The following is a 10000-nucleotide window of genomic DNA, read 5'->3' as shown; positions in this document are numbered from 1 at the left end:
TTTATCAGTGTTCCCAATGACTCGCGCACATGCTAGACTCCTTGGTCCGTGTTTCAAGACGGGTCCTGTGAGTGCCCAAAACAAAACCACCGCCGACCGGGACGCGTCCCGTCCGAGAGCGCGCCGCTAACGACGGACACCCGACGCGCGACACCCGCGACGCACTAGACGCCGGGGGCCACGCGAAGGACGCCGCTGCAGCGCGACGGACGCCCGCGAGGGGCGGACGCGATCCTCGTTCTCTACCGTCGCTGCGTAATGTACGCCGCGGCCGTGGACACCGCGGCTCCGCCTCGCAGAGCGAGACGGGTCAACCGCACGGCGCATTCGACCGCGGCGCGACGGGTCGCGGTGTTATACTAAGGGAGAAGTGCACGCGCTCCGGGAGCCTGACGGCGCACCCGCGCACCCACCGCCCCGACCCGAAAGCCGAAGGCGAAGGTTTGCGCGAGGCGCGAGCCCCGACGGAAGACACGATGAATCTCCCCGTTCGCTCGTTTGAGTTCCACAGGTTTACCCCTGAACGGTTTCACGTACTCTTTAACTCTCTCTTCAAAGTTCTTTTCAACTTTCCCTCACGGTACTTGTTCGCTATCGGTCTCGTGGTAGTATTTAGCCTTAGATGGAGTTTACCACCCACTTAGGGCTGCACTCTCAAGCAACCCGACTCTAGGGAGAGAGACCGTCGCGGCCGGCTACCGTCACCACGGGCCTGGCACCCTCTGCGGGTAAGCGGGCCCCGTTCAAGATGAACTTGGACAGGCAGCCGTGACTAATGACCGCGCGTGTATGTATAACTCTCCTCCCGAACGCTACATTTCCCGGCGGCCCGCCGGGGCCGCAGGATTCAGCGCTGGGCTCTTCCCGTTTCGCTCGCCGCTACTCGGGGAATCCTCGTTAGTTTCTTTTCCTCCGCTTACTGATATGCTTAAGTTCGGCGGGTGATCTCTCCTGATTTGAGGTCGACAACAAAAATTTTATAAATTCGAGAAGTACGCAAAGCAACAGTGTGCGCGTATTCTCGCCCGTGCAGACTCTGTCAAGCGGGCGCGAAACCGACGAGCGTCCGCGGAGGTGCGCGCGGCCGAGAGCGCGAAGATCGCCCCGGACAGCCGACCGCTCGCGCGGTAGACTGCCCAGTTTTCAGCGTCGTCGCTAGCTCAAGGCTCGCACGCGTTCCTCCGCGTTTGGTATAACGCAAGCGGAAATCGCGCGCATCGAGAGAGCACTTCGTCAAATTTAACCGGACGCCGAGGTCCCGGCGCGCGTCTCCGAGGAGACGACGCGCGCGGGCCCCGGCGACGCCGGCAACGCTCGCTCTGCGCGCCCACACGTCCGAGGACGGGGGCGAGAGAACAGTCTGGTCGCATTGTGTGCGCGACCCTCAAACAGGAGTGGTCCGTCGACAAACTACGTCTTGCTCGGACCGCAATGTGCGTTCGAAATGTCGATGCTCATGTGTCCTGCAGTTCACACTCTGACGCGCATTTAGCTGCGTTCTTCATCGACCCACGAGCCGAGTGATCCGCCGTTCAGGGTAATAATGATAAAACAAACATAAATAGATACGTTTTAGTTTTCGGTTTTTACAATTTGGTTTGCGTTTTCGAAATGTTTATAATTCCATTCGACAAAAAGATTAATTTTGTACCGCCGCCTTCACGGCGACGGGTAAAATTTCACCGGACGAGCGGATAGAGGACGGAGCCCTCCTCCGCTCGACGCCGGCGGTTCTCGGTTCGCATCGGCGCCCTAGGGCGATCTCCGACGCAGTAATTTAGCATTCGTTCGATTATGGTTTATATGTATAATATATGTTTTGTTTCATAATAATATTTCATATCATGGAAAGCACAAACATTAAACACAGGAAATGATCCTTCCGCAGGTTCACCTACGGAAACCTTGTTACGACTTTTACTTCCTCTAAATGATCAAATTCGGTCAAACTTTCCGACGCGTCGGATGCCCGTGAGAGCTTCCGCGCACCAGTCCGAAGACCTCACCAAATCATCCATCGGTAGTAGCGACGGGCGGTGTGTACAAAGGGCAGGGACGCAATCAACGCGAGCTGGTGACTCGCTTTTACTAGGAATTCCTCGTTCATGGGGGAGAATTGCAAACCCCAATCCCTATCACGAAGGGGTTTCATCGGGTTACCCGGGCCGTTAGGCCAAGGAGGACACGCTGATCCCTTCAGTGTAGCGCGCGTGCGGCCCAGGACATCTAAGGGCATCACAGACCTGCTATTGCTCAATCTCGTGCGGCTATATATACCGCCGGTCCCTCTAAGAAGATTTTCATTGTACGCCGGTAGTGAAGACCGCGAAACGCACGACCCCGACGCGCGAACGCCGAAGCCGCGCGCACACGGACCCTCGTGATACCGGTTGCACGTCTATTTAATAGGCTAGAGTTACGTTCGTTACCGGAATTAACCTGACAAATCGCTCCACCAACTAAGAGCGGCCATGCACCACCACCCACCGAATCGAGAAAGAGCTGTTAATCCGTCAATCCTTCCAGTGTCCGGGCCTGGTGAGTTTTCCCGTGTTGAGTCGAATTAAGCCGCAGGCTCCACTCCTGGTGGTGCCCTTCCGTCAATTCCTTTAAGTTTCAGCTTTGCAACCATACTCCCCCCGGAGCCCGAAAGCTTTGGTTTCCCGGGAGCTGCCCACCGGGTTAAAATTATGAAACTTCGGCGGATCGCTGGCTGGCATCATTTATGGTTAGAACTACAGCGGTATCTAATCGCCTTCGAACCTCTAACTTTCGTTCTTGATTAATGAAAACACCTTTGGCAAATGCTTTCGCTTTAGTCCGTCTTGCGACGATCCAAGAATTTCACCTCTAACGTCTCAATACGAATGCCCCCAGTCGTCCCTATTAATCATTACCTCTGGTATCAGAAAGCCAACAAAACAGAACCGAGGTCCTATTCTATTATTCCATGCGTACAATATTCAGGCAAGTGTTAGCCCGCTTTGAGCACTCTAATTTGTTCAAAGTAAACAGCCGCGACGGCCCGCCTCGGTGCGCGGCCGACCGTGAGGCCGACCGACACACGCCGGCGGTGGACGCACCGGCGAGAAGCCCCGCAGACGTGCCTGTCGTACCGCATTCGGTAGACCGACACCGCAGGACACAATTTCAACTACGAGCTTTTTAACCGCAACAACTTTAGTATATGCTATTGGAGCTGGAATTACCGCGGCTGCTGGCACCAGACTTGCCCTCCAATGGATCCTCATTAAAGGATTTAAAGTGTAATCATTCCGATCACGAGGCCTCGGACGAGTCCCGTATCGTTATTTTTCGTCACTACCTCCCCGTGCCGGGAGTGGGTAATTTGCGCGCCTGCTGCCTTCCGTGGATGTGGTAGCCGTTTCTCAGGCTCCCTCTCCGGAATCGAACCCTGATTCCCCGTTACCCGTGACAACCATGGTAGTCGCATAAACTACCATCGACAGTTGATAAGGCAGACATTTGAAAGATGCGTCGCCGGTGCTAGACCGTGCGATCAGCTCAAAGTTATCTAGAGTCATCTCGAATGGCGACGGACGGGGCGCGAACCCCGCCGCCGATTGGTTTTTGATCTAATAAAAGCATTCCTCCCGTTACCGGTCAGAACCTCGTTTGCATGTATTAGCTCTAGAATTGCCACAGTTATCCAAGTAACCGTGTACGATCTAAGGAACCAAAACTGATATATTGAGCCATTCGCGGTTTCACCTTAATTCGGCTTTTACTGAGACTTGCATGGCTTAGTCTTTGAGACAAGCATATGATTACTGGCAGGATCAACCAGGGAGCTGCACCACCGTCGGAGGGTTTTTAATCCTCCGAACGACAGAGGCCCGCCCTCGCGTAGAGGGCGCGGACAACACGGCGTTAAAGAACACGCGACGGAGTCACCCGCACGAGTCACGCTCATTATGCGTACCGCTATATTCTCCCGCTCGGCGACCGTCGCTAGACGAAAGCTCCGCGGGAAAATTTTTGCTTCAAACGAAGAAAGCGCGCGTAGGACGGCTCCCGCCCGAGAGAGAGAGACCGCACCCGCGACGACGCTATCGTCCGATTTATAATTCCCATTCGTAAAACGTGTACACCGAAAGCGCACGCCTTTGGCGAGGCAACAGTGAGACGGGGATAAAATCCTCCGCCTTTGCTTTTGAAAATTCTGCTCGCGCGGAACTCCAGAGTCAAAACATGAGCGCGAACGCCGCGCAGAAGCGGGCGTCACGTAGTTTCTCGCAAATAACACCGCCGACACGACCGATAGGCCGCCGCAGTTTGCGAACGCCGTGCATCGAGAGCCCGCCACACTCGGCGGGCACAAAGCTGTGCCGGGTCGCGTTCTCGCTCGGGACGGCGCCGAGCGCGGTGCGCCCGCTCCGACCCCTCGAAGGCGCGCAGGCGGCCGGGCCGTCGGGCCTCGGGCGGCTCGCGAAACCGGGCACAAGGCGCTCGGTCTCGGTAAATAAATTTACTTTCGTATTCGCATTTTGGAAATTTTAAATTATTTCATTTAATCGGTGATACCGACCGACCGTTCCCGGTGAGTTTAAAAAAACTTAATACAGAGGTACGTAGTTATTTCAAATTTACACAATAAGAACATATTTCAAATAAAAATAAAAACTTAACATATATATAATAATAATAATAATAATAAATAACTAACATAACTAACTAAATATATAACTAACAGATCGAGCGATTAGTCATAATAGAACCGATATAGTTTTACATGACAAATTTTTTAAAAATAACTTATATCATCGATGTCGCTATTCCGAATTCCTGTAATATTCAAAAATCTGTTAGTGAAAAAATAAGAAAATACACAGATTTAGGAAATGAGAAAAAAAGAATTTGGCATTCTCAGGCTATAAAAATATTACCATTCGTTATTTCGGCTACCGGCATTATACCTAGCTCTCTTATTAAAAATTTAGGCGTATTAGATCTATCAAAAAATTTATATATAAAGATGCAAAAGTCGGTCATTTTGAATACATGTAGGATAACAAAAGATTTTTTTAAATGTTTATGTTGAGGGATCTGTAGGATTTATTTATAGGCCCCGTTAGGAGTTCTACCGAGCCGAACCCTCCGATATGAAAATATCTGGAGTCGGTGAATTATTTTCCCATTTGATCTCTGTTGAGTTGACGCGTTGTTCTTGTATTGTTTTGTATTTATTTTACTTTTTTAAATTTAAATTCCATTGACAAAGATCAATTTTTTGCTAATAATTATTGGCAAAAAAATTTTATTGGCATACAATTTTATTGGCATAAAATTATATTGGCAGAAAATTTTATTGGCATCAAATTTTATTGGCAGAAAATTTTATTGGCATAAAATTTTATTGGCATAAAATTATATTGGCATAAATTTTATTGGCAAAAATTTTTGTCAACTTTTTGTCAATTTATCTATTTGCAAAAATTGTAATCGCACCTAACCTGACCTGACCTAACCTAACCTAACCTAACCTAACCTAACCTAACCTAACCTTACCTAACCTAACCTAACCTAACCTAACCTAACCTAACCTAACCTAACCAAACCTAACCTAACCTAACCTAACCAAACCTAACTTAACCTAACCTAACCTAACCTAACCTAACCTAACCTAACCTAACCTAACCTAACCTAACCTAACCTAACCTAACCTAACCTAACCTAACCTAACCTAACCTAACCTGATACATAAAGAAAATTCACCCGGCACCCACAAGACTAGGCAACATTTTAGAATTGTTATATTATATCATTTATTCTGTTGAGTTAAAAAAAAAAAACTTAATAGACGACATTGAAATTAAATCAAATAAATTCATATTTACACGTACATTTTTTAAAAATATATTCAATTAAAAATTAACATTTTTACCTCTACAAGAGTCCAAAAACACTCGTCTGTGAAGTGTAAAAAAATAATAATAAAATTTTACTTTTAAAACATATGTAAATAGGAGAAAAAAAAAATCATAACAAAACATATAAAGTGAAGAGATTTTTGTATATTTATACACAAGTACATACATACATACATACATACATACATACATACATACATACATACATACATACATACATACATACATACATACATGCATAGTAAGAAAACGATTTTAAAAGGGATTCGAATAAAACAAATTCACCGACTATTACAGACCGCGATGCGCCCGCTCCGACTCCTCGACTGCGCTCAGACGGACGCCCGGGCGGTCGGGCCTCTCGCGGAACCGGCCGCAGTAGCGCGAGCCGCGTCGCCTCATCTCCGGCCGTCTGCCCGACTGCTCACGCTCGGTCTCGAAAAAATAAATTTACCCTCGTCGCTCACGTCTTCTCACTATCGAAATGTTAAATTATACATACATACATACATACATACATACATACATACATACATACATACATACATACGTACATACGTACATACATACATACATACATACATACATGATAAGAAAACTAAAAAATAAACATTTTCACACTGAGGGCCATTAAGTGCGGCCCGTTTACTCCCGCCGTTTACCCGCGGCTACCACCCGAAATGAGATCCTCTCAGCTCCGCTCCGGTCCCAATGCTCCCGTAACATTTAAAATTTTTTATTCTACGCTACAAGAATGACGTTCCGAATTCGATTCCGAAATAAAAATCTATAAAAATAAATAAATTACAATTTCACATTGAGGGCCATTAAGTGCGGCCCGTTTACTCCCGCCGTTTACCCGCGGCTATCATCCGAAATGAGATCTTGGCAGCTCCGGTCCCAATGCTCCCGAAACCTTTAAATTTAATATTCTACACTAAGAATGGCGTTCCGAATTAGATTCTGAAATAAAATACGTCAAAAAAAAAGTTTTTTTTTTTTTTTCTTTTAAATCACACCGTGCCCGGGGCAAATGGCGTCATCGGGTGCGTCGCAGTTACTCCCGCCGTCCACCCGCGGCCGCTACTCGATATCAGATCCCACTCATCGCCGGCCCCGCTGCACCGAACCGCGGCTAAATTTATTATTCTACACTAAGAATGACGTTATGAGTTCGATTCTGAAATTTAAATAAAATAAATATTTTATTTTTAAATAAGAAAATTTTGAAAACACGTCGAGGGCCGTTAAGTGCGTCCCAGTTACTCCCGCGCTTTACCCGCGCCCGCCGCTCTGAATTGCATTCCCTCACCTCCTGACGAAAATGATTTTTTTAATTTATTAATTATCGAAGACAATATTAGCGATTTCTAAACGAAAATCTGAAACAGAAAAATCAGAAAAGGATACGGTCACATCTAGGACTGATTTTTTTTTTTATTATTTTGGTGATTTTTCTCTTTCAGATTTTCTTTTAGAATTCGCTAATATTATCTTCGATAATTAAATATTACAATATTAGGTTTTACTCAGTAAAGTTATTCCAAAAAATAAATAATTACTATTATTATATATAATTTTTATTCACACATAAATATGACACTTAGGTACACAGCATAAGAAGAATAATAACAAAAAACCTAATTTTCCCCGAAACCGCTACGCCATCTATCGTCTACAATGTTTTGAACTCATCAAAAGACGAAAAAAAGAAGAAAGGTTTGTGAATTTATTTCTTTTTTCGATATCATACTACAAGTCGTAAGTTGGGTTTCTATATTATATTGATCGGCGACCGGATAAATTATCAAAATGATAATTCATCACATATTTAAAAAGTTATGTAAAGTCATGGAAAGTGATGAAACAAAAACTTTTTTTTACTGGGTTAAGTAGGTTAGGTTAGGTCAGGTTAGGTTAGGTTGGGTTAGGTTAGGTTAGGTTAGGTTAGGTAAGGTTAGGTTAGGTTAGGTTTAAACAAATCATCGTTTTTAATGATTCTATATCACTTTTTAAAAGTGTGTTGAACAGTCACCGTGTTGAGTTAGCATGGAACCATATTGATCATAAATTTTATATATAATCATAATACATAGGGCGACTGAAGAAAGCCACACTAAGTTTATCGAAAACCGCCACGAGTGTCGATGAAATAAATAAATTAATTAAAATTAAAAGATAATTGATAAATGCAATCAGGTTGCATGATAAATCACCACAATGACAACAGAACACACATTGAAAAAGTGATATGAAGTCATTAAAAGTGATGAAACAAAAATTGGGTTAAATACTTATACTCGTAACCTATTCAACCTAGTTTTTGTTTCATCACTTTTCATGACCTCACATCGCCGTTTAAAGGTTTGTTGAATTTTAATTTTGACGATTTATCCGGTCACTAACCCCTAACCTAACCAGAATACGGGACACGTCTCCATCGTCTTTTTTTTTTCGAAAATTCGGTTAAAAAAAAAAAATAACATTCTGGAGGAGAACCACCACTTTCTTGCCCTGTTTTAGGTACTGACAGTACCCCTTCAGAGCAACAACTCGGAAACTGCTTTTAAATTTAACTGAAACAACAACTGAAACTGTAATGAAACATTCTTTATGAGCATTCTGGTAATCATGTACCGCTTCTGTTGCAGTTATCATCTGGGCTCGCTCCACATGAATTAACATACACTTTACGCATTGAAAGAGTCCATAAATTTTTTTTAAGGTTTTTTTATTCTCGCGGCTCTATGGACGTTACCCTTGGCTTTACCCATCGATTTATATATATTAGGCATGACCAATTACCACTCCCTAGAGACAAGTAGAGGTATTGCTTTGCTTAAATATTTTTTTCAACTAATAAACGATCACTTATCTAATAATGATATACTGGCCCAATTATTTTTTTTTTGTACCAGAGTCTCACTCTCGAGGACGTCATAACAATGACGTATTCTATATAGTAGAGCGAGCCGCACTAATTTATTTATAAACTCACGAGAGCTACGTGCTTTTTGAATGCGGTAGATAAAAAAATAGATTTATTTTTTGTGTCCTATAGCGCATTTGCGAGATTTTTGGAATTGCATATACACTGCATAAATGGTACAATTATGGCTATTTTACTTGTAATTGTTATAAATAAATGTACAAATTATATAAATAAATACATACCTAACCCCCGTTTCTTATTTTCGGCATTCGGAGTGGTTGAGGGTGCAATGGCAAGGCCATTTCCTGGTTATCAGCTGAAAACGGGATACGCCGAGCAGTATCTTGTTCTGATCCAACTTCACTGTCTGAGTCAATGGTCAATTGTTCCCTGTGGGACTTCCTTTTTAGAGGGTCAAGCAGTAGGCGATGTGGAGGAAATTAGTTCCTGAATCTTTTTCATAAGGTTTTCCGCACCAGACGCCATTTACACTGAAAAATGTCAAGACAATTGAAGAAAAGTCAAAATTAAAAGTAAAAAAACGTTTTGGAGCAAATTCAAAATAATATAAAAACAATCCATGGAAACCAAAGCACACGTGGTGTGAAAAAATATCCTAAACAAACGACGTCACAGAAGATTGTTTTCTTGGAAGTTTCTAGAACTGAAAAAAAAATCACTGTTTTTAACGGAAAAAAGTATGAGCGATGGAGGATCGAACGGATAACTGTATTTGGATTGTTGATTCAGAAGGAAAAGGACAAAAATAGGTACACAATCTTAACAAACACTACGTAGCACAGAAACCACTCGTAAAAACGGGCAATAGCGCGTTTTTGAACAAAAGAAATACACTGTTGGGTTGTAAATAATAGCACTGTTAATATAGTCGTAAGATAGTATTAAAAAAAAACAAAATTTTCGTAATTTTCGGGAGTACCGGAGACTATGCGACTGTTCTAGCGAGAAAACATTAATGCTGTTTAATGTGTAACCAAGACAACAAACACATCAATGACATTTGAAAAGCGTACAAAATAAAATAAAAATTCATAGGCATTTCTAGGTAGATACTTATTAGTACTTATTCCTTTACATGTATAATACAAATCGTACCTTTTCATTAATTTAAGTATTATTTTCAGAATTGAAACTGATTGTAATAAAGCGGTAAATC

At 43.7% G+C, this 10000-nt stretch overlaps 3 non-coding genes across 3 annotated transcripts in view; all 3 read right to left on the bottom strand.

Annotated features, from left to right (window-relative positions):
• LOC149408745 (large subunit ribosomal RNA) overlaps window positions 1-965 on the bottom strand; it is a 4064-nt gene extending 3099 nt beyond the window's left edge. The window contains exon 1 of the ribosomal RNA XR_016305418.1: window positions 1-965. This exon is cut by the window's left edge and continues 3099 nt beyond it. This is a non-coding gene — a ribosomal RNA (large subunit ribosomal RNA).
• A 413-nt stretch (window positions 966-1378) lies between these two features.
• On the bottom strand, window positions 1379-1540 carry LOC149408744 (5.8S ribosomal RNA). The gene has a single exon (XR_016305404.1). It is a non-coding gene; the product is annotated as a 5.8S ribosomal RNA (ribosomal RNA).
• A 331-nt stretch (window positions 1541-1871) lies between these two features.
• On the bottom strand, window positions 1872-3811 carry LOC149408743 (small subunit ribosomal RNA). The gene has a single exon (XR_016305410.1). It is a non-coding gene; the product is annotated as a small subunit ribosomal RNA (ribosomal RNA).
• Window positions 3812-10000: the final 6189 nt, after the last annotated feature.

Source organism: Hesperophylax consimilis, unplaced genomic scaffold (genome assembly GCF_061612785.1).
Source record: "Hesperophylax consimilis isolate HC1 unplaced genomic scaffold, BYU_Hcon_1.0 scaffold_103, whole genome shotgun sequence".
Classification (NCBI taxonomy): Eukaryota; Metazoa; Arthropoda; class Insecta; order Trichoptera; family Limnephilidae; genus Hesperophylax; species Hesperophylax consimilis.
Note: the sequence above shows the minus strand (reverse complement) of the source record. Positions and strands in the feature narration are given on the sequence as shown.